The 22,843-nt window shown below is 40.5% G+C and overlaps 1 long non-coding RNA gene across 1 annotated transcript in view; it reads left to right on the forward strand.

Annotated features, from left to right (window-relative positions):
• Nucleotides 1-19,947, forward strand: part of LOC141729027 (uncharacterized) — a 113,325-nt gene extending 93,378 nt beyond the window's left edge. Inside the window, exons 3-4 of the long non-coding RNA XR_012580272.1 lie at nt 15,591-15,725; nt 16,165-19,947. This is a non-coding gene — a long non-coding RNA (uncharacterized LOC141729027). The remainder of the gene's footprint in view (nt 1-15,590; nt 15,726-16,164) is intronic.
• The last annotated feature ends 2,896 nt before the right edge of the window (nt 19,948-22,843 follow it).

The raw sequence follows: 22,843 nt of genomic DNA on the forward strand, positions 1-22,843 counted from the left end.
GGCTCACCCAAACAATGCACAGCAATTACCTAAATAACAGTTTCTACCAAATAACTCAGGTTGAACCTAATGAGTTTCTGAGTGCTTGAACAAACATGATCTATCACAAGGGGAATGGGCTGCCTAGTAGAGAACCATGTCCTCTGCTTGGCCCAGCTCCAGGGGTAATTAATCTGTCATCTTTCGTTACATTGCTACCAAGCATATAAATACATCTGAGTACCACATCTAACAGAACAGTGTCACTGCACTGACAGAAGACTCGGCCTGATGGTCTCCAAATATCTGTTTTGATTCAAGGTGCTTCAACCACCCATCAAAATGGGATGTCCAGGCAAGATTAGTTTGAATACAGCAATGAAGCATGTGTTCTTCAGGGGGTGTTTTGGATGACAATGTACAGAAACAGATGAATTATACTCTGCCTGTAGTTTAGAGTAGAAATAGAAACATTACACACTCAGTTTAAATATAACTACTTATAATAGCTCCTTTAATAAAAATTTAAAAACTCCAAAATTAAAACCAGGCATCTCTGAAGTCCATCAAAACAGATGAAAAGCATGAACCTTCCTGGGAAATCCCTAATTTCCCCCTCAGACTGAACCTGAATGCAGCATGACCAGCAAACAAGGCAAGAGCTTTTCAGAGCAGGGAAAAGAGTGGCTGTATGTGGAAGCACCAGCCCAGATCATGAATTTGCAGAAGTCAGCCTTGTTAGAGTCAGCACATGCCAGCTGACAGTTATGGCTGGTGTAAAAGCACATACTGCTTTTCAAAATGCAAAGAAGGGCTTAATGTAATTTGTGGGGGAGATTTTTTTGTTTTCAATCAGAAAGCATCTGCCATTCTGTCACCAGCACTAATAGCTCTAACTGCCACAGTCATATCATTTAAATGTGTGGCTGTGCTACCTTCATCCCCAGCCTAATGGCATGGGAACCAAAAAACAATTCTTTCTCTCTGGAGCTCCTGTGCACAATAAACACTGCGTACCCTGCATCCAGCAAGGCACATGTGGGAGCAAAGCAATTACCACTGGCGCTGGTGAAGCAGCTTCAGGCCTGTACTTTCACACGCCACTGGCCAAGCAGGCAGCTGCAAACTCACTGGGTCGAAGAGAAGCTGAGCTACAAGAAACCCAAGTGCGGTGCTTTAGGGATTTGTTCCGCACAAGCTGTAACCATGGTGGTCTGTAAGGCGCCCCCACGCTCTCCTGCAGCACGAGTGAGCACGTGGCAGGCTCACCTCTGCACCAAGCATTCACTTACCAATGCTTGCACTCTTTTCCCCCCACTCAAAAAGCCAAACAATTTTCAAAGTAAAGCGGGGTTACATCTTGAAACTCATGGCAGATACTTCTGCTAGGAGTGGCAACAAAATCCTCATTCTTAATAAGAATATTTTCTCGTTTAGTATAAGTCCACACAGCTGTGCTTACCAGGCTTACAGCACTTAGGGCAAAATAAGGACCAGCCACCGATGCACAGCAGCAGTGCTTTGTCCCTTCCTGCTCCAGTCAGAGTTCTGAAAAATGAACTCTTTGTTTTTAACCCAAGGTCAAGTGAGTGTTTAAACAAGGAGATAATTTTTATTTCATACTTCCAACCATTTTTCAACCACTTTCACTCTTTGGAGAGTATGCAGTAGGCACCTGTAGGATTTAGTTAAAAGCAGCAGCTGTGCAGAAGGGGTTAATCCAAGACACAGAAGTTAAAGCCCTGGCTTGCTGACAGATCACACAGAGGCCATTTGGTATGCTGTGCTTTCAATGGTTACTTAAAGGAAATTACATATAATTAATTCGCAATAGCTACCTTGCCTTATTCTAATTAAATGTCTGAACACTTATTTCAAGATAAGTTTTTCTAGAAATTAACACAAGTTCAGGGCAATTTTTTTTAGAAGGCAGCAATACCATGTTTATTACTTACGTAAATTTCCTTAATTATACCCTAACTAGGTTATCTTCTTTATTGCATTTCAATCCTTCTAAGAGTCAGTAGCTCTTTAATTAAGTTGAAAGAGTAAGAGGTGTCTTGTTAATTGTAAATTAAATAGATTTGAATAGGCAATAGTTTGCAAATGGGAGATGCACTTTTTAGTGCATATAGAGGAGTCACTGGAAGGCTTCAGTGTAGCTTTTGCTTTCCTTAGTAGGCAAAAAGGGAAACATCCAAACCCTCCTAACATTTCCTCCAGAGAACTTCCAGCTTACTTCTCAAACAACTTCTCAATGAAAATTTTAAGAAAGATTAAAAACAAAAAAATCCCCCCTATCAATTCAGAACTGTGATGACGCTGCGAGCAGGGCAAGCTCAACTTTGAAATTAAGTCACTAATTTTCTTTCTGCAGGAGATTTGCAGGTACCCATCACACAGACTGCCATGGGCTACCAGGCACTGGTAGAACAGACCATGGGCAAAAGTTCATCTATTTGTGCACGACTTCTTGTGCCTTAAAAAGATGTCAGGGATTCTCTGAATTATAGATGCACATTCTCACATGCATGTATGATATTGTTGGCATTAGTTCCAAGACCAATGAATCAAACACATTTCCATACCTAGAAATAAATTATCGTTAGAAGCTATTACTGCTAATCATTACTGCTAATGTCCCAATATTGCCAGAAAGACAAGCAGAACTGTTATTCTGCACTAGGGCAGAGTGTATACTGTGTATGTTTTTTTTCCAAATTGGAAGTCAAATTGATCATCTCTGCCATTAGGAGTTATGGCTCATGGAATTTTATCACTCCTATAATGTGCTGTGAAAATGCAATAAGGGAATAAAACAGAACAGCAACTTACAGTAATTTGTTATGAAACACACCAATATTGAATGTGTCTAGAGTCTATTGATAAACAGATTTATTGTAACAACCAGTGGATATTATGATAACCCTAGTGTTAATCTTTGTATGACCAATTTTCCTCATGGTATGTTGGGGGAGCCAGATGCCCATTAATTTAAATGGGAAGTGAAGGCAGACCTGTGACCAGTGTAAATCAGACACCACCTCAAATTACCAGACCTACAGCAACTTATCCACATTCATACACATCCCTTGGAATCTCTTCTGCCACTTCATATCGCAGTGTAATGCAGCAAGAGGGAAGCACCAGCATGAATTGGAAACATCTTAGACTTTGACTGAACAGCATTAAAATTAATGAACACATACGTTAAAATCTCACAGTTTAGGATATTCCTAAATGTGCTCACTTGACTTAAAGAAACACTATGCTTAAGGGGGATAAATCAGCTTAAGAGAGGTAATCCTATTTTTGCACGTCTAGATAAAAACGAACCCATGGCTCAGGAAGCCCAGAGAGCACACACAGTCATGCCTGTGAAGGGCTCATATTCCCTCTCAAGGGAGACATAGCCAAGCAGAAGTAGTCAAGAGAAGACAAACACTGTGCAGAAACCCATTCCTCAGCACTTACAGCATAAGGGATTTTTCCCCTTGGACACCCATGGAGATGGGGGTGGGGAGAAGCAAAAGTCAGTGTTTTACGAATTATTTTCCAATAATTGCATTTTCCCTAGCTCACCATCAGCTACTAGTGAACAATTAGCTTGCATTCCCTTGGGCTACTCTTTGTAGAGATTTTTTTAGTTCATTCATAAGCATTTTTAAATTGAAAACTCGGGTTTCCTCCATAGTATTGCAAGAAGAAGGGATGACTTTTTAGCATTCATAGTGATACAAAAAATGGGCTTCTTGTGGTAGCAGACAAACAAGAGTCCAACAATCTAGATGCCAAATCTTAATACAGCAGGGAATGCAGCATCAGTCCTGTGGAGCAAGGGAGCTATTAATAGTTCACAGACACTTGTGTAGACTCTAATGATAAAATCTTCAGGCTGGGAAGCAGCAATACCTGGGACCATTGATAACAAAAGATCCACATGAAATGACATGTGCCATCCACACGATGATGCCATCAACTCTAATGAAAATTGAGACACTTTTCTGGGACTTCTGGAGGGATAATGCTCACAGCTCTGTGCACTTGTCTCTCTCATCCCAGGCCTCCCCAAAACCCAAAGGCACTCCCATGGCTGGCAGAGGAACGCTGTAACAGGTCTCAGTCAGTGCTTATGGATCTGTTCCACCACAATCCAACCTGGACAATATTTTCCACATCTCCATAAAAAGCAATTTTGCATTCTCTAGCCTTGTTTTTTGTTTTTGTTTTTTTTTTTTTTCCAGCTACAGTGTTTGAGCTCTTATTCAAGGAGTATTGTGAAAAGGAAAAAGATGACAGCTCTGTTAGACATGTGATTTTCAGGCTGACAGTTTCCCTTTCATTTTAAGGAGCTGAAAAACATTTCAGTGTCAGACAGATTGAGTTTTAACAACATGATAAACAGGCCCATTTGTTGATCTCAGGTCCTTGCTATCCATCTTCAATTAACATGGTAAAAAGGTGGCTTGCATCCAGTGTCAGACATTTGTATAAGCAGCACATGCCCTTGCAGTTGGAATCAATGTTTGCCATTGATATATCAGGCAGGATAATTTATAGTATGGCACTTGCCTCACATAATCAGAAGAAATCAGGTACCTTTTGAAAATATCTCTCTCTTTCAAAATCCAAAAGTCTCTCTAAGATTTATAGTGGGTAAAGTAATCATGATATTATAAGAGCACAACAAAAAATGTGTGATGTTTCACCATGAAAAAGTGCAGCTGATTTTGGAGCCAGCATAGAGCACTACAGTGATTTTACTAATGCAGATATGCCAAGGCTATTTCTGTCCAGGGCTTCTTCATGACAGGCAGTCTGATTTAATTTCTTTCCACTTTCCTAATAAAATTAGGATTGGCTAGTCCTGATTTAAAATCTCCTCACAACATGTCGGTTTTTACATAACAAGAAAAGGCAGACTGAAAAACCAAGTCCATTTCAGAAGAAGGAAAGAAGACAGTTCTAACTGGGAAGATTTCAGGTTCAGCACAGTGCAGAAGCCTGTGCAGAAGTTACTTGGGTAGCTGTGTGCAAACCAGACAACCAATACCAAAAGAATGCAATACCATAGAGACTGACATGGCAGATAGTTTCTTTTGATTTCAGCTATTGAAACAGCTGTCTTATCAAATGGGACAGTGTTTCTTACAACAGCGAGTTGTTTAATGAGATGAAGTGTGGCTGGTGGGAGCTGAGCCCCCATAACTGTCCAGCCCTTGAGCTCTACTGCACATTGAACACATTGCTCAACAGAGGACGTTTTCTCAGCCTTGTGTGACTTCCATATAGACCAAAACAGCAAGGAGAAAAATTAAGCTATTTTCTCATTGGAAAGATGAGAAAATTGTAATGGAACTATTGACTCTGAGATAATAATGGCAACTTACATGATATTGAAGATTAAGGTGCATATTTTATAGTTAAAACTAAAAATGGACAGACTTTCCTGATGGAGTCAGCAAACCCTGACATCTTATTTATTTTAAAAGACCTGAGGGCTGCTCAGATAATTGGAAAGAATGCAATAATCTACTAACATCTAGCAGCACAGGAGTGACAAATGCATAGTCTATATTCAGATTTTTTGGAAATAGTAGTTGCAGTTTCTCCTTCTCTGGGCACAGACAATATAGGAAGGGTTTATACTTAGTAAAATCTGTCCTCCTGTACAGTAGTGGTGACTTAACAGACATTTTAAAACAAAAATCAAATCCAAATAGTGTTTGGCAAATTCACTTGCCAACTGTCTTATACAGTAAATCGAGTCATCTGAATATTCAAATATCCTTTTTCAATGTATGCAGAAAATAAAATATCAGACCAAAATGTTTTGAGCAGAAACCAAGAGATGCTCATTAAACCAGCACTCCCAGTCAGCAGTGTGCAAGCTCATGTCTGCTCTCCTGAATCCCATTTAACTCCAGCCCACCAAACTGAGCCATCCCAGGATCCCCAAGGGTGACATCCCCCATGATCAGGGGTCACCCATCTCCTTCCCATGTACCACCTGCCCTGCACAAGCAGCTCTTGGAGCTGGTGTGTGTGCCAGGGCTGAGCTGAGCCATGCTTGGGCAGGGAGCCAGGTCCTTTCCTGGTGGCAGCACCCAGCAAGCTCCTCGGCTCCAGTTTACTCGTTTCAGCATTACCACTCCGCAGCAGAGGGCTGTGACCTGTGGAGCCCAGATAAACCCATTGCACAGCCCCACGTAGACTTGAACCCTCCCATGCTCAAATGAAGAATTACTGTAGGAACAGGGAACAGTCCCAGGCTCCATTTAATCCTGCAACCTGTCTCCTGAGCAAATACCCAGAAAACACCAAGAACAGGATAGATATCAGAAGGGGAACATATCAGAACCTTGTGAAAATTCCTCTGTTCCTCTGTTTTTAACCAAAGTGATCTCCTGAACCAGTTCATGTTTCTGGCTATGCAGTGGCCCCCAAGAGCTCTCTTACCTAAACACTTGGACTCTTCTGTACAATGTTCTATACAAAATTCAAGAATGCCAGTACTGAGCAGACAGGTTGAAGCAAACCTTGGCTTCAGCAGAGCTGAGCACAGACTCACATTGGCTGAGACCCATGTGGATATACAGCAAAAACACAAAGCACAGAAATGGCACAAATGGGAAGTCTGCAGTCTGGTTTCCTAGCATCATTACAAGCTGCCTCATCGTCAGAATGTGGGGTAATTTAGATCACAATAAAGCATAAATAGAAGTATTAACCCTATTCAAAGCAGCACCCTGTCAATAGCATCAAAACCAATACCAAAACAACCAGTTCAAGTTATAGGAAAATTATAAACGTTGATTTCTTTTCATATTTAACTAATAAAGACTTGCTACATACATAGAAGTAAAACCAAAGGAATATAAGCTCAGCACAATGAAGAAATGCTCCTTCCAGTCCACCACTGAACCCCTCTCCAACCAGTTCCTCACTATCCTGGCTTTCCACTGCAATAGCTTGTGCAAATAATATTCTATTGCTTTTCCTTCCCCCTTTTAGTCTTTGTCTGAACTTATCCTTCCATCAGACGCTATTAATAAAAAATGTGCTAGGGAAAATAGCACATTTCTACCATATCTTCCATATTTAACATACTTCTGCAGAACACTTAATCTGAACTGTGGTATCAAGTCACACTGCACCACCATGTAACAGATTCTTACCAATTTCCTGATTAAAACAAACAACAAACTGTATATCATGCAGACAGGACAAACTCTTCAAAGCCACGTTGGCTGATAGCATGCATCTAATTCCTAATTTCTCTTGTCCCAGTGGTTTGGTCTAACATTCAAAAGTGCAGATTATCATCTTACTCTCACTGAGTTTAGTATCAGCCCGTAGAGTGCTGAAGTTAGTTTTGGATAACTGTTTTTAAATTAGAAACTAAACAATATCTGGTATTTCCTCTATGCAGAAGGGAGATCTTTAAAGCCATTGGTGGCTTTAATTATCTTGAAATAATTAGTCAAAACTCCTTTTTCCAAATATTCTACCTTTCAGGAAACTCAGAATTTTAGCTTTATGAAAACATACCATGCAGAAATTATTTCATAGTCTTCACCAATCCTACTTTAGATACATAAATTCCTTTCTTCTTACTGCTTCAATTCTCTGTCCATCACTACTGAAATTGGATCCTGTAGCAGTGGCTGGGAAAGGTCTCTAAAACATCCAGGGAGCAGCAAACTGCTCTTTCACATGTCTTCTCACTCAGTACATCTACCACTAAGTCCGGGCTTGTGCTGAGCCTGCTGCTGTCTCTCATTTCTTGCGTGGCAGAAAGCATCTTTCATGCTGTGTAGAAAGCAGCCTGGCTATGATGAGTGATGTGTCTGAAACTTCCCAGCAAAGCTGGTTCCCTGCAAGTCCCTCCTGTTGGAGAAGTCATGGGAGCTGACACTCATGAGACAGCTTGCAGAGCAGTTGGGGATGTCTGGATTCAGGTCAAAGCAAGAAGAACAAGTTGGAGACAGAAAGGGAGGCTGAACTGGTGCCACAAAGCAAAAGTGCTTATTATCTTATCAAAGTGGGGTATTCACAGCCAGCCTTTGTAACAGCACCAAGGCTCACTCAAACTCTCTCTCCTCCTGAAATTTACTACCCACAAGCCAGGAATAGGCCAAGAACTCCATTGTCCTGGATGACTGTGTCGCCTCAGGTGAGGAGGAGGCACATCACGAAGGAGGCACAAAGCTGTTGTTGTTTTGTTTGGGTCCTCCATGCTAAATACAAAGAGGACCTAAACAAAACAGATCTGTAGGTTCTTTTCTTTGGCTGTTACACAAAACTGCCATGTAAGGAAAACCAGTGCAACTCCTCCCTTTCCAAACCATCATCCCCTCTATGCAGAGATTGTAATGATACAATTTATTACTGCTCAGCTCCATCTCCCAAGCCCACCTGCCATCTGGTTGCAGGGGCTGCACTGGTGGCATCACTGGTGCCAAGTTACAGCTTTGTGACCAGCAAGGGAAGGGCACTCGTGCACCCCCTGGCTCCTGTCCCGCCCACTCACAGCCAGCTCTGCATTTTCTGTCCAGGCACCAGTGCTATGGTGGAAGCCACTGTTTCCCAAGGACAGGGACACCTCTTTCCCCTGTTCTGGAGAGGAGTCCCTTCCATGCTCTGTCCCCACAGTGACAGCACAGGGTGTGTTCTGTTCTGCATGACACAACACAAGACAGCAGCATCCATGTGAGCAAGGAGATAGAGGGAGCAGCAGAAACTGTGTTAAAACGTGCAACTCTCTAAGTTTGAGACCAAAATGTTTCAATTTTATGTCTAGCACTGGGATTTAAATCAGATTCAAGCAAAACAAAAGCAAAGGAAAAAAAAAGCAAACAAATTAAGGCAAACTGACCCTGCAAAAGAAATTTACTCTCAGGCCTGCATTTAGCAATTTTTGCAGATATTATTGTTGGAGAGCTTAGACCCTTCAGCACAGCACACAGAATAAATATGCGCTTGATAAAATCTAAAAGACATCAATAAAACTTCATTACCAGTACTTAAACACTAACAGGAGATTGAGTAACACAAAGTTGAGGAATAAAGTGGCACTCAGAAATGAACTCTTAATTTTAGCTCTATCATGGGCAGAAGATGTCACACAACAGTTCTCCCATCTTCCTCTAAAACTTGTACATACCTAGACTGATTATTTTTAAAGTAATAAGTTGTCTCAAATTTGAAGTCCATAAAGATCTACCATATCTTCTGGGAAACTGTCATAATTATTAATCTCATGGTTTATTTTGGGGGTGGGGTAAGGGGGTTGTTGGATTTTGTTGGGTTTGGGTTTGTTTTTTTTAAAAAAAGTATATCTTGTTTTGAGGATGGATTTTTCGAGTTTCAGCTTCCAGCTCCTGGCTCCTGTTATATGGTTCCTCGCTATCAAAAATGTCTCATATAGGGTAGCTTTCCCTCTAGTGAAGTGTATATAAAGTAGGTACAGTACAGTATCATGCTGCCTTTTACTTTTACTGGTTTAAATTCCCAGCCCTCCCAGAGCACCTCACCCAGAGGATTCATGAAGAGCCCTACTGACTTTTGCAAAGAATGAGACTTTTCAGTAAAAATTACTGGATACCAGCTCCCTCTTTGTCCACCAGGAAAGATGTCCTGTTCCAGAGTCTTGTATCCATCCATTCAATAGATAACATATCATTTGGACAAGGATCTGGGCCAATGTCCTAGGCCACCATGAGCTACAGGAGACATGGTCTGGGGAAAGGGATAAAACAGAGAGAAACAAAACCTGGCAGTGTAGCAAGGAGGAGAGGCAGATCAAATCTAGGACAGCCTGGGTTTTAGCACAAGCAGACAGTCTGAACTCTGTGTGCTTCAAACACAGGGCTGGTGACTGCTCTGGGATGTAATGAGGGTCACACAATTTCATCTCATCTGATGTTTAGGCAGCATCTTTGCACAGAACACTCTATCAGACCAATACATTACAGTAAAAAAAGTTGTTTTGACAAATCAGTATTTTGCAGAGGAAAAATGCAACCATTCTGAAAAGTTTCCCAAACAGCTTTTATCTAAGCATAGATAGCAAAAGCCAGCTGATAAAAAAGTTTTGTTCTGGTTTTTTTGTTGTTGTTGTTCAACCATGTCTGGCCACAAAATGCCTTTATGGATATTAGCACAAAATCAACACTTGCCAAAGCAAAAATATTCTACTATTTTTGAGGGCAGAAAATTTAAAAAAAAAAAAAAAACAACAACAAAAAACCTAAAATTATTTACTGCCAAAATAATGCTGATTCTAGGGCCATCTAAGAGGCATGGTTGATCAGCTGATGGACGAGATGCAATGTAGTTTTCCAATTATAATCCTTTCTACTATATCTCAAATTCACCTTCTGATGCTTTCTTATTTTTCATGCCCCTTGTGGAATAGGCAGGCCATTAACCAAGACACACTTGAATTTTGCTGCTTCCCAGCTAGTAATTTTCTGTGGGATGGATTTTCAAAACCTTCTCCACATTGGAAGCCTATTATAATTTTTGGACATGACTTAGCACCACTGGAGTTTGGTTCCTCACAGAACAAGTCTGAAAGGCAGTGATCATTTGAAGATGGTCACAGAGGCCAAACTCAATTTGCAAAAGCAGGGAAGATAATTAAGTCACATTAATTTTTACTGATGTATGTTAATTTATGGAGATTTTAAATCATCAATCTGAAAAAGAAAAGGGATAAAGGGATACAAAATTAAAGTACAAGCTCTACTATAGATAAACCAAGGTACAGAACTGGAAGTCATGGTTACTGAGCTGTGTTCTCACTTCTGACCCTTGCAGGTGACTATTGCAAAAAACTTTCCACACTCCATTTCTGAGCACTATCCATAAATGTTTTCTCCCAGTACCTCTCCCTCAGAGAAATCCCTCAGAGCAGGAATCACCTTGATGTGTGATTTATACAGCACTGAGTACAACAGCTCTGCCCTCTCAAAACAACAGCAGAACAAACAGTGGTAAAAAATCCAAGGAGGTGCCCAGCAGCTCCTCCCCAGAGCATCCACACGCACAAAGGAAAAGATCCCAGGACTGTTTACAAAATCATAATTTCCAGCACAGAGTTCTTCTTAAGGACAGGAAATACCTGGGGGAAGTAGCCTGTGTCCCTCTGAACCTTGCCAACCTGGCTGCAAGGGGTTCACACTTGCCCAGTGTGAAACACAACTCTTGGGCAGCTGCAGCGCAGGGCTGGCCTGGGACAGCCTGGCTGTCGCTCCTGAGGCTGCTCTTGCCCAGATGGGGAACAGAGTTCAGAGACTCCTTGGTTTCTGGCAGGGCAGGCACTGGGTTTTTTTCTGCCCCAGAAATGGATACACTACAAACATATTCCTGGTGAATCTATGTCCTTTCAGTCCCAAAAAATGAGAACATTCCGAAGCAACTGGTCCTCACCTGAGGACTTCAAAAGAGCAAGGAAGATATCCTCAAGTGGTAGTAGATACAGAGGGGAGGGATTTTTTTTTCTTTTGAGCTCAGGGAGTGTAAATCCACTTCCTTGACCTCTCTGGGCTCTATCTCCTGTGCCACTTTGGGCTTGCCCTCTACTTTCACTGCCTTTTTATTTTTTTTAACAAATCTCATGAGAGCACTAAGCTGATAGAAAGGATTTTTATTAAATCTGGCAACTCACAGAAGTGTCACAGAGTGAAAAATACCAATCTGCTGAGCATGGAAGTGAGGAAAAGTGTGAGTTGGAGGCAATTACAAAATATTAATTTGACAGCAAAGGCACAACTTTTGAAGGAAAGAACAGTATAAGGTAGACAAACAGAAAAAGGTGGAAAAGTGTAGCATGAACTAATCAAAGAGAGATCATATGAGACTTAGCTGGTACCTTCCTCTAAAAAGATAACTCATTTTCTAGATAAAGGGTGCACAAGGATAGAGACTATTCAAACTTCAAATAAAGCATTGGTTATAACATCACAGGGGAAATACTCAAAATTGAGAAAATGTGGATTATCAGAGGGACTAAAAGGAGTTATGAAACCAATGAAGAGGTAACAGATTGCACTGGGGAAGGGTGAACCAGTCTGGAAGGTAAAAATTGGCCAGGGGAATATTTTCTTTATTATTTAAATTAATAGCCTCTGTGTGACTTCTGGAGCGTACCAATGTGATTTGCTGATGATAAGATGCTGGAATGAACTGCCATCCCATGGCTAAGCTGGCACATTTTGCAGCCAAAATTTTCTGGAAAAAGGCCTGGGGGATGGAGCTGAGCAGGTTTCTGGGCAGTAATTTGGGATCACTGGTGATAACACCTTCAATGATTTCACTGTGTGAAATGACGGCAGAAAAAGCCTCGGGAGGACAGGCAGTTCATAAAATGATTTCAGATCATCAGTCTGAAGGTGCTGTTAGAAAGCCAAACCTGCAGAGGTGACAGTGAATGAAGGACAAGACTCCCATGGGATGGTCACAGTCTAGGAAGCAGGAGGGAGCTCAAGTGCCACTGCAATCTCTTGTGGCCAAGACAGAAAAACATATGAACTAGAGCTACTTAAATAAGGCTAGTGGCCAGACCAGTTGAGGACAAGAAACTAAAATAACTTGCCATTTTTGCATTGCAAAACAAAAGCTGAGAAGGCACAAAGCTTTTCCTCCCTCTTCAGAAATATCCAAAGGGGGTAACTTAAACCAGTGCTAACATAAGCATGGCTAGATCTGTCTCTACTGTAAATAAATTTAGTCTGAAAGCACAACAGTTACAAACAGGAGAGGTAGCAGGCCCTTGCAGTAGGAATAAATGGGGAGGGAATATATGCTGCTTGGGAAAGCAAGGAATGTATCTTCCCTATTGCAGCACCTCATTTTTCTTAAAATATTGGAACCATCAGCACTGCTTCAGATAACTGAAATAAGTGAAATTGTGACATGATTTTCTCCAAACTTTTTTAAAAACAGAAATTATTGCCAGTTTAAGACTTATGCTCTTCAAGACAGAGAAATATTTCCCTTGTATTTAAACTTGGGTATTTAAGCAAAGAAATAGAAAGTATCGGTAAGAAGACACTCCCTCATGCTACTATAACTATCTTGATACAATTATGGCTGAGGCAATCTGCACTAGAAATGAATTACACAACCATTCCAAGATAAAGAACACACTGCTAATGGGGGAAGACACACAAAAACATCAGTCCATTGATGCTCTGTCAGTTCTGGGCCACCTGGGAGCCATGCAAAATGCCTTCCAAGAGCAAACACGAGAAAAAGACTGACAGCTGTACAAGAACTGGAAAACTCAATATGGTATTAGTCTCATGAAACAGTATAATCTCTGCCTTTTCTAACCTTGTTTTGTTTCACAAGCTGTAAAGGACCACTTGTTTTTCTCCAGGAGATAAAGACATCTTTCTTTGCTGATGCTCCTGCTTTGCTTTAGACACCAGCCTATGGTGTAATATTTTCTTTCAAATGCACTTTAACTGGTACACTTCTAAGGGGGCTTTCAGCAATCCTTTCCTCTAACCATGCAAAGAGCTGTTACCCAAAACATACAACTTTTTTTCAACTATATTAGCTGGTTTAACAAAAGGTGATGTTTTTGCTGCCAGCACCCTCTGACCATCAGGCTGAAAAAGGTGATCTCTGGGGATAAGCAAATTGAAAAGCTCATAATGTCATCCTGCCAAAAAACAGAGAATATTATTGGAGTTTCCTCATTGCTCAATAAAATGCACAACTACTTGATGTAGAAGTTTTGAAGTTCTAATCACCATTTTTATGGCAGTTTGGGTAAGCTTTCACAGCAAAAATTGTTGCTTTCCATTGCAGAGCACAGAAACTCCTTTAGCACTGTCTGCCTAAACAGAATTTAAAATAAACCAATAACAAGACAGACAGCTAACAACAAAACTTAAATCTAGTGTTTTAAACTTGATCTCTTGGGAGAGGTTTGTTTTGCTTTCCAACTTAGAGGGATAAAATAGTAATAATCCTCCCAGGATATCTAGCACAGCAGAAACTTTGGATGCCAGCATTCATTTCCTGCTTCATCGCAGAGGAGTTGCTTCATTTCTTGTTATTTATGAAATTTCCCCAAGATATTTTGTGAGTTTCCTCATGACCAAGTCTTCAGAGGAACTGTAAAAATGTTCCAACTCAACAAACCTCCTTCATGAAAAACGGACTTTCAAAATAAGTAAATAAATAAATCCATTGCTATCCAAGAAAATGTCACTTTTGACAGATGGTCAGATTTTCTGTTTATTAATGAAAAAAAAAACTTCTAAACAAATTCTGGGGATTTTATGTCTAAAAACACACCAGCAATAGAAATTTGGGGTTGCTTCCTGTTTATGTCCTTGAATCTGGATAAAATCAAGAAATGCCAAGAGAAGAAAGGGTAGCAAAGGCTTTAACTTTCTCACCTTTGTGCTTTCACGCTTAGAAGAGGAAAATGAGTTATCATTAACCAGCAATGTTCCAAAATTTCCACCATTAAAAACTAGGAAGGCACAGAATTAAATAATCCCACATATTACACTGCCCATTTCCCAAGTATTCAAAAGGCATGGTAAAAGGTAAGCAGCAAAACAAAAAGTACTTAGGAGTGCCTACTCATTTCAGTAATAGAACAGAGAAAAGAGGAGAGGGGGACCAACTCCAAAATGCAAGAACACAGAAGATAGCACAGGATGTCTGGAGAGAGGGAAGGCTCCAGTCTTTCCATTTCTCCTTCCATTCCTGCATAGACACTCATATGCATTTAAATAAGATTCTTCCAAGAGTGCAGCACTAGATGTGAATGTTAAGCTACAACACAGTCCCCATTTCCTGGCTTAGTTTGAGATACTGTGACCCAGCATGAAGGTTCATATATGCACTATACTGCTGAATAGAGGCAGAGCTACCTAGGAGTGCTAAGTCACAGAGATGGCTAGGAGAAATCTGCTTTTCTCCATGACATAGGTCAGGATTTTGTGTCATTTCAATGTATGCCATTTCTCAAGGTCAAACCTGCTCAAGTCACTCACCAGTTAAACCCAGGATCAATACTAAGAGGTATTTACTGCCTGCCTCAGTGCATACATTTGCAGCAGTCAAAGAATGTATTGGAAAATCTGCCTCTCTGGGTAGAGTTTTCCTTCTTTTCATTAAAGAAAGGAAATGCATTTCTTTCAAGCATGCAGTCTAGATATGAACATATGTGAACAACAGCTATTAATATCTACAACTTCATGTAAACATAAACAGCAATAAATACAACCAGTAGTAATTTCAGGACCAGTAGAATTAGCAAACTAGAGAAGAAACCCTTATTTTTGTCTTCTCCCAATATATCAAGTGTCAATTCAAGTAAATATTTTCCCAGACAATATATTTTCTAGAAAAGTTAGCTTGCTCTGCTTAAGTTTAATGTGCAGGTATATATATAGATTGAAATTTTGAAAGGCTTTATTGGGTCAGTTGGAGTGCACAGATTGTTTGCAAGCAGCTGGAGATATTGAATACCAAAAAATAATCAAAGCAAGGCAGATCAGCCAGTGCTCATCACACATGGATTACTGCCTTATAAATTCACTTATTTGACAGCTGACACGGACTCTTGTCCCCTGCAGGGCTGGACCAAGTGGCAAAGTCTGCTCAGAAAGCCTAGACTGCTGCCAATGGAATCCTTCAAGCAACCAGGCTGCAAATCACAGAACTGACCTGTGCTCCTCGGAAATAATGGGAAAAAAACTAGGGAGGGCTTGGTAAGCAAGCAGCCAGAATATTGTGTACCTGAGTGCTGGGCTCTGTGTGCAGTGGTGGGATTTAGAAGTGGATGGTTTGCTTTTTTGCAAATGTGGTGTTACATTTGCTTACTTCCCACTTTTTGAGAGAGAATTCCTGCTGCTCAAAGTGTTTGCTAGAGTATGGAAGGCAAATACAAAAAGACAGGCAGATGGAAGTGAGTACATCAGACACAGATGTTGTATGAAATTCATACTTTCAAAGGAGCTTCACTGCTCTTCTCAGGAGGAATTGCAGGAAGCTGAGTCCTTTTGGAAACTTGGCTCCTAAAGCCACAGTAATATTAAAAAATTTTTTTTAAAAAGTAGCATATTTTCTCCTGTGCTTTAGCTTTATTACTGACTTCATGGGAAATGCATTTTGGCCACAATGAACTGTTTTTCTTGTCCTCTCCCCCAGTTCCTACTCTTTCTTCTTCAAATCTAAAGATCAGTGGCACCAGCAGAAATTCCTCCACTGACAGCAACTTGGGTCTGAATTGGGCTTTCCATTTTTATATCTCTGCTATTTTCTTCCCAAGGAAATACACAGCCTAAAATTTTTGGTTAAGTCAGGCATATGAGTTGCAAACAAGGGAATGAAGAGATTCCTCCCTACTTTTCTACAAAGAGAAGATTACTTAGATCTCCATCCTCCTCCACAAAGGTGGTTCACTACCTCTAAAGGGTATCAGTAGATTGATGAGAGAAAGTCAGGTGAAGTGGCTGATCAATACTCCGTACCTGTATAGTCCTCTGCATCTGGAGAAGGTCTTCACCAAGACTTTAACTTCTTTCCTGTTCTAAAACATTCTTAAGAGTTAAATTTCTCTGCCCAAAGTGCAAATTAACACACTGAGAAGACTGACTGATGGAATGGAAATGCCAGGTTTATCTACGGAGCCCCAAAGACCCAATATATATTTGCAAACTGGCAGCTGCATAAGAGCAGAAGAAGCTCTAAGAAGTGTGTGTGATAATCACAGCATAATCACTGCTGATGAAACTTGATGTTCTTCCATAATCACTGCAATTTTAAGTGGATTGAGAGCCATTTAAGTGACAGGAGTGCTATGATGGATGAAATATATGCTCCCAAAGTTACATCAGCTTCTTTGACATTCGTGGCATGGAATGCTTAGTGGCATTTAATGTTTGTAAATCTTTAGAAATAAGTTAAATATGTTAATTACCACTGGAAAAATCTCTCAAGCTGAAGTACTCAATGACTATATTGCAGTTGTCCTTAGTGCTATATTCTCCTCTTCTTATCCACTAAGTAAACATGACATATCAGGCCAGTGATTACACTCAGAATTTGCATTTATTTGCATCTGTTAGTCCTTCTAGGGGAGTCAATGAACTGGTACCCAGCTTGCACTGGCTGCCTTCCCCTCACCCATATTTTGGGTGCCCCAAACTCCTGGCACTGGTGCTGCCGCGTGCTCTCACACACAGGGGCTGAGCACAGCAGGCCCACAGAAACATTCACCAGCCAAGGCACAGGGCCAGCCCAGCGCTTCCATTTCCTCTCCCAGGTCACCTCTGGTTGTCACATGGCATAAGGGTCACACACCAAGCCCAGCAAAATGGGTGAACTGCTTTTTAAAATGTCCAGTCTTAAAAAATTGGAATCAAGAATGGGGGAAAAATGAGCATTATCTGTTGGAAGGCTGCAACCTCTCATAGTAAAAACAGGGGACAGAACAAGGCTGGCTGACTGATGGCATCTTATTCCAGCATATGGGCCCCAAGGAGGCCTGCTGGAGAGAAACCATCTGCTAGCCATCCCTCAAGGGAAGTGCTCCTCATTTCTGCACCCCCTCCCTCAAAAGATTGTATCACCCAAAATGTCTTCCATCCTAGAAAAAGAATCAAATTTCTTCACATGGAACATAAGATAGTTGCTCTGAACGAGGAACAGAAGTTATCAGAATAAGACAAGTGATGAGGGTATGAAATAATTCAACAAGATATTCAATTCTTGGCCTCTTGGCAACAGTTTAAAAAATAATCCAGGTGAAGTTCCTCTAAGAATTGTTGGCAATGAGCAAGAGCAACAGTAGGTCAAGGCAATTGACTTTTTACAACTTAAAAAATCCTGTCTGAAAATTACTTGGGATATTATTTAAGCATTTTAAAAACAGGTAAGATATCAAAATGAAGCAGGACGTTTTGTAGATTAAGCCTTCGCAGTCCCTCAGTGATTACTTTCCCTCCCCTCATTATTGGCTTCTTTAGAAGGCAAAATTACTTCATTTTACTAGACTGGCACCCCCAGCTCCTTATTTTCAAGTAAAGGCAAGACAGTTAAGTGTGCATATGCATGACTAGTCTGCAAAAAGCATGGGGTATCTGACTGGCAGGTCAGGTTACTAATTCAACTCTTCCATTCTTTGAATTTGCAAGAAATTATCTTTAACAGTAAGGCTCCAAACAGCCCCAATCCACTAAGAGGGTGAGGAAAATCACGATGGAAAACCAAAATCTATTTTAAGCAGCACACTGGGCACTGACCAGAAACACAGCTTGTCAAAGTCAGCCCTCAGCACTGTCACACAGAGTGACCTGAAACTGATGAAATGAGCTAATACTAAGTTAATGCACTGACTATTTACTCCATTCTCATAACTGTCATCAGTTGTTATTTGCAAATTCCAAGCTGCAATTCACATTTCTACAACTTGAGCTTAAAGCCCCACTTGCCAGGAGACTTATTAAATTTAGACAGGCTCCAGCAGGCAGAAAAGCCCAGCTACCTGGCCTTAATTGAGAAAGGGGCCTCTGAAACAGGAAAGCTACTAAAAAGCATCCTGGTTTGGCAACAAAAAGTACATGCTTCACCTTGAACACAAACATATTCCTAATTTTAAGCACATGCTCAAGTGCTTTGCCAAAGAAGAGCCTAAAATCCCATTCTGTAAACTCTTAGGCATATTACATTACAGCAGCTTCATTGACATTGAAAAGAATTTGGTAAATTCAGTGTAAACTATTCATGAGGATGTTTTCACCATTGGTTCCTACATAATTCCAGACCAATGAGAGATTTGTAATGCTGATATTGCTTCAGAGTACTTCCCTTGTAGGCTGAGCCTACTTCTATCACATACAGACTACATTTTATGAGGAAAATACTGGCAACTGTGATATGAAGAAAAATCCTCTGGGCTATGTCATTCCCTGTAATAAAATAAACTGAGAGAGAAGCAAAATGGAAACCTGGAACAAGTAATGTAACTGAGCTGCATCACAGAAGCTATTTACAGGTTGAAATAATCAGATCAATGTGCAAGCCAAAAAAACTTGCAGCTAAAGGGACAGCTTTCTAAACCAAGTCAAAACAGGAGTCAGAGAAGGGTTCCTAAATGAGCTCAGTCTCCATTTTGAAGCCTGTGCATCTTAATACTGGCTCCTTACAGTTCCTGGCGCTCATCATGGTGACTGATTGATGCTGAGCTCCTCTGAAGACCCAAAGAGGTCTGAAATGGCAGACTACTAATATTTTCCCCTCTGTCCTTTGGGTACAGTATCCCCCTACACAGAAGGCAGAGAGGCAGTCATAATTTGCTTGTGTTGGAGCTAATAAGAAAGAATAAAGTTCCTCTTGAAGGCTGTCACCACTAATGTGACCCTGTCTCATTTGTGCTTCTAACCCAAATCTATGGACTATTCCATCTGACTTTTCTAAGCCTGAAGTAGCAACTCCATTTGCTCCATCCAGCAAAACATAAACCACCAGCTCAGAAATGGTTTTAATAACATCAACAGGAATACCTGCTGAATAACCAGCCCTTTGATTATTATTACTTGAATAAGCATTCCTGATGCCAACATATTTCTGAGGTGGAAGTGAGGAAATTGTTTCCACACCTTGTACTGCGTAGTAGTTATGTTAAAGATTATAGAAGTACTTTCAAGTACAAGACATAAAGGATTACCATATCTGGTTTTCTCATGGAAAGCTGTAATTTCTTGAGAAGAGAGAAAGCACCAGGTATATGGCTCACAAGATATATTACTTAGGGAAAAAACGTTGAGAATACTGTAATGCGATGTGTCATTTTCCACAAGGATTTATCATAACTCTACTGAAATCAGTGAGGACTCTCACACTGACTTTAAGAGGGATAATATTTCACCCTGAGTTTTCAGACACTGATCTGATCAGGTTAAGGTTACAACATATCATTTTCCTATTTGTAAGGAGAGAAAAAAAAAAAAAGAAAAAAACCAAGCCATTCCATTCTCACAGAGCTAACTCACCAGGACAATTTTCTGACTTCAAAAAATTTTTATTTTAATCTTTTTCAGAAATTAATGACTTTATTTGATGATATCCAAAAACTTATAAAAGAAGTCTCAGTGGTAGATTCTTAAATGTATGTATTTAAAAGTCACATCACAATTTCTTCTCCCTACCTGTATTTGCTCCAGAGATAGGGTCAAACATCCAAAAGCAGAAAAAGAGATTATGTAAAGCATTTTTCCCCCAAGACAATCTGCAGAAAATGAAAGCTTAAAGAAAATAAGCATCTGCAGAAAATTAAAATGTCAGTGGTTTTCACTGAAAATTTAAAGCTATTCACACAGTGAGTTTTTTAGCAGTAGCTCTTCCTGTCTCAGACAGCAATGCAGTGGTAACAGTCTGCAACAGGGGAGCAGGAGTCATGGACACTGCTAGCTGGGCTCTCTGTTCTGCTCCAAAGAATATCTCCCATGGAATTTTCATAGGGAAAAATCACCAAAATTACAGCATCAGAGAATATTCTGAGTTGGAAGGGATCCACAATGACCATTGAGTCAAGACTTCAAGTGAATAACCTACATGGGGATCAAACCCATGTCTTTCACATTATAAACACCATGCTCCAAACAACTGAGATATCATTAATTTATGCAGAAAAGGAAGTCTGAAAGGCCGGGTCAGAAACTGATGAAGATCTTAGGAGAAAAGCTGACCAGGGATATGTAAGTGGCAAAGCCTGCATATGATGCACATATATCCTGTTAAGGAGATGTGCTATTACCTTTGCTTCTTTATGATACAGACAAATTTCAGAATTGTTACTGCAGCCACAGAGATGAAGGGGTGTTCAGTAGCCAGAGGTCAGAGACACATGGCTCATAAGTTCCTTGGGAAATCCCACCCAACACAACAGCAGTATTAAGCTCAGGCCCACAGCCACCAAACCTCTAGTACCCAAAGTGCTGTGCATATTTTGCTTTCCTGATCCAGCCATGCTGTGGATTTGATATCCTTACCACAGGCAGGCCTTTCCTATCCAGGGCAGAATCTGCTATAATTAATTTCTCAGAGATGTTCACATACGGTCTCCTTGGAAATAGTAGAATTTTTTATAACAGTCAAGGGGATATGAATCTAAAATTTGTAATGAGAAAATACACAGCAATGCCCATGTTTATGCTTTTTTTGGTCTTATGGTCACATGGAGCATATTCATACTGTACCATTTTAGGTAAGGTGTCATCTTTGTTGAGCACAAAAATGGCTTTGGGCAAAACAGCCACCTTTTCCCAGTTTGGTCTCATTCACAACTGTCAAAGATCACCATTAGGATAATGAAGTGGAGAATTCCATAGAAGACCTGTAAATAGTCCCAAGAAATTCACCACAGCATTGTAGGGAAAAAAAATCCCAGGTGAAAAGGTGCACTGAAGTTGGGACAGGAGTCTGATTGTGCCATGGTTTTCCTTTTTTTTTTTCCACCAGAGTGGAAGGAAGAATCTCACTAGGGTAGAGGAGCAGAAATTATAATTTTCAGAGATAACCAAACTAGCTGACTATCCAACAAGCTAAATGCTACACACGAAACACAGCACCATGTGCCTGCACCCACAGGAAAATTCCTTTCAGGACTAGAAATCTGAGGCTTCATCATCCAAGCCATACCATGAACACTTCCCAAACTGGTGGATGTGCATTCCCTCAACCTGGGCATGCTAAAGCTGCCTCTCTTCCTGCAGTTGCAGACCTGCCCCACACACATTACCACTGCTTGAAGTTTGAGCTTTTTCCAGCTTGTCTTGTGACCAAGCCTGGCTTGCACCACGCACCAGCTGGAGGTAAACCTGCACATTCATTTAGTGAAAAAGCACCAGGGCTGTAAGTTTGCTTTTGTGGTAGATAAAAATAGAGGGCTCTTTAGAAGGTTTCATTACGAGATGTGTGGTAGAGTCCCCTGAGCTGGCACTAGTCTTCTAATTAATCAGTGCAAGGATTGTTGAAATCCTGGCAGAAGTCCTTCCTCTGCCTGACTTAATCCTGGAGGTTTTGATTTGGAAATGGAAAAAATCTGAATTCTGTTGGTTCCCCATCCAGTCAGGTAAAAATGGAATAATCAGGCCTTTTTTAAAATATATTTTAAAATGTTGCACACAGACACACAATGCAGTTTCTACCTCAAAACTACACAGGCTAGTTTTCAGGGTAGTTCTTTGGGGCTGAATCCTGTCAAATCAAGAAAGGAAAGAGAGAGAGGAAGAAAGCAGAAGAGATGGCTTGTGAAGAAAGTATTTTCTGAGCAGGAAGTCAAGGGTGTCAAGTCAAGAAAGTCAAGGACAACCAGCATGGGTGTCCTATTTATCGGTCTCCTGAGTCTGGACAGCTGATGAAGAGCTCTTTGGAAGCAGTAAAGAAACATCACATCCACATGATACTTTAATTTTGCTTTTTCTTTTTTCTTAATTTTTCAAAATTTTGCTTTTGCTACTTTAATAAAAGCTTTTTTGAAATCGGCCACTGTTTATATCAAAGTATTTTCTTTCAAATAGGAGGGTTTTTTCCATTACTAAAAAAAATTATTTTTCCAACCTGGCCCAAATGGTTTCTTTTTCAGGATAAAGCCACACTAAGGCAAAATTTTCTATATATCTGCCCCTATAACTGCTCTCTGGAATACAATTTAATTTCTGCTCTCACTTTTAATAACTCTTTAAATAACATAAAAGTTTCTTATTTCAACTGTGCCTCACTTTAGAGTCGCATTATTTCCTCCTGGCCATGAGACTGGTTTGTGTTTAATATACTGCTACTTTTCAGTTGCTTTTCTGGGCCTCAGGCTTTGGCAAAAATTCAG

The sequence above is a fragment of the Zonotrichia albicollis genome, chromosome 5, assembly GCF_047830755.1.
Source record: "Zonotrichia albicollis isolate bZonAlb1 chromosome 5, bZonAlb1.hap1, whole genome shotgun sequence".
In the NCBI taxonomy this organism is placed as follows: domain Eukaryota; kingdom Metazoa; phylum Chordata; class Aves; order Passeriformes; family Passerellidae; genus Zonotrichia; species Zonotrichia albicollis.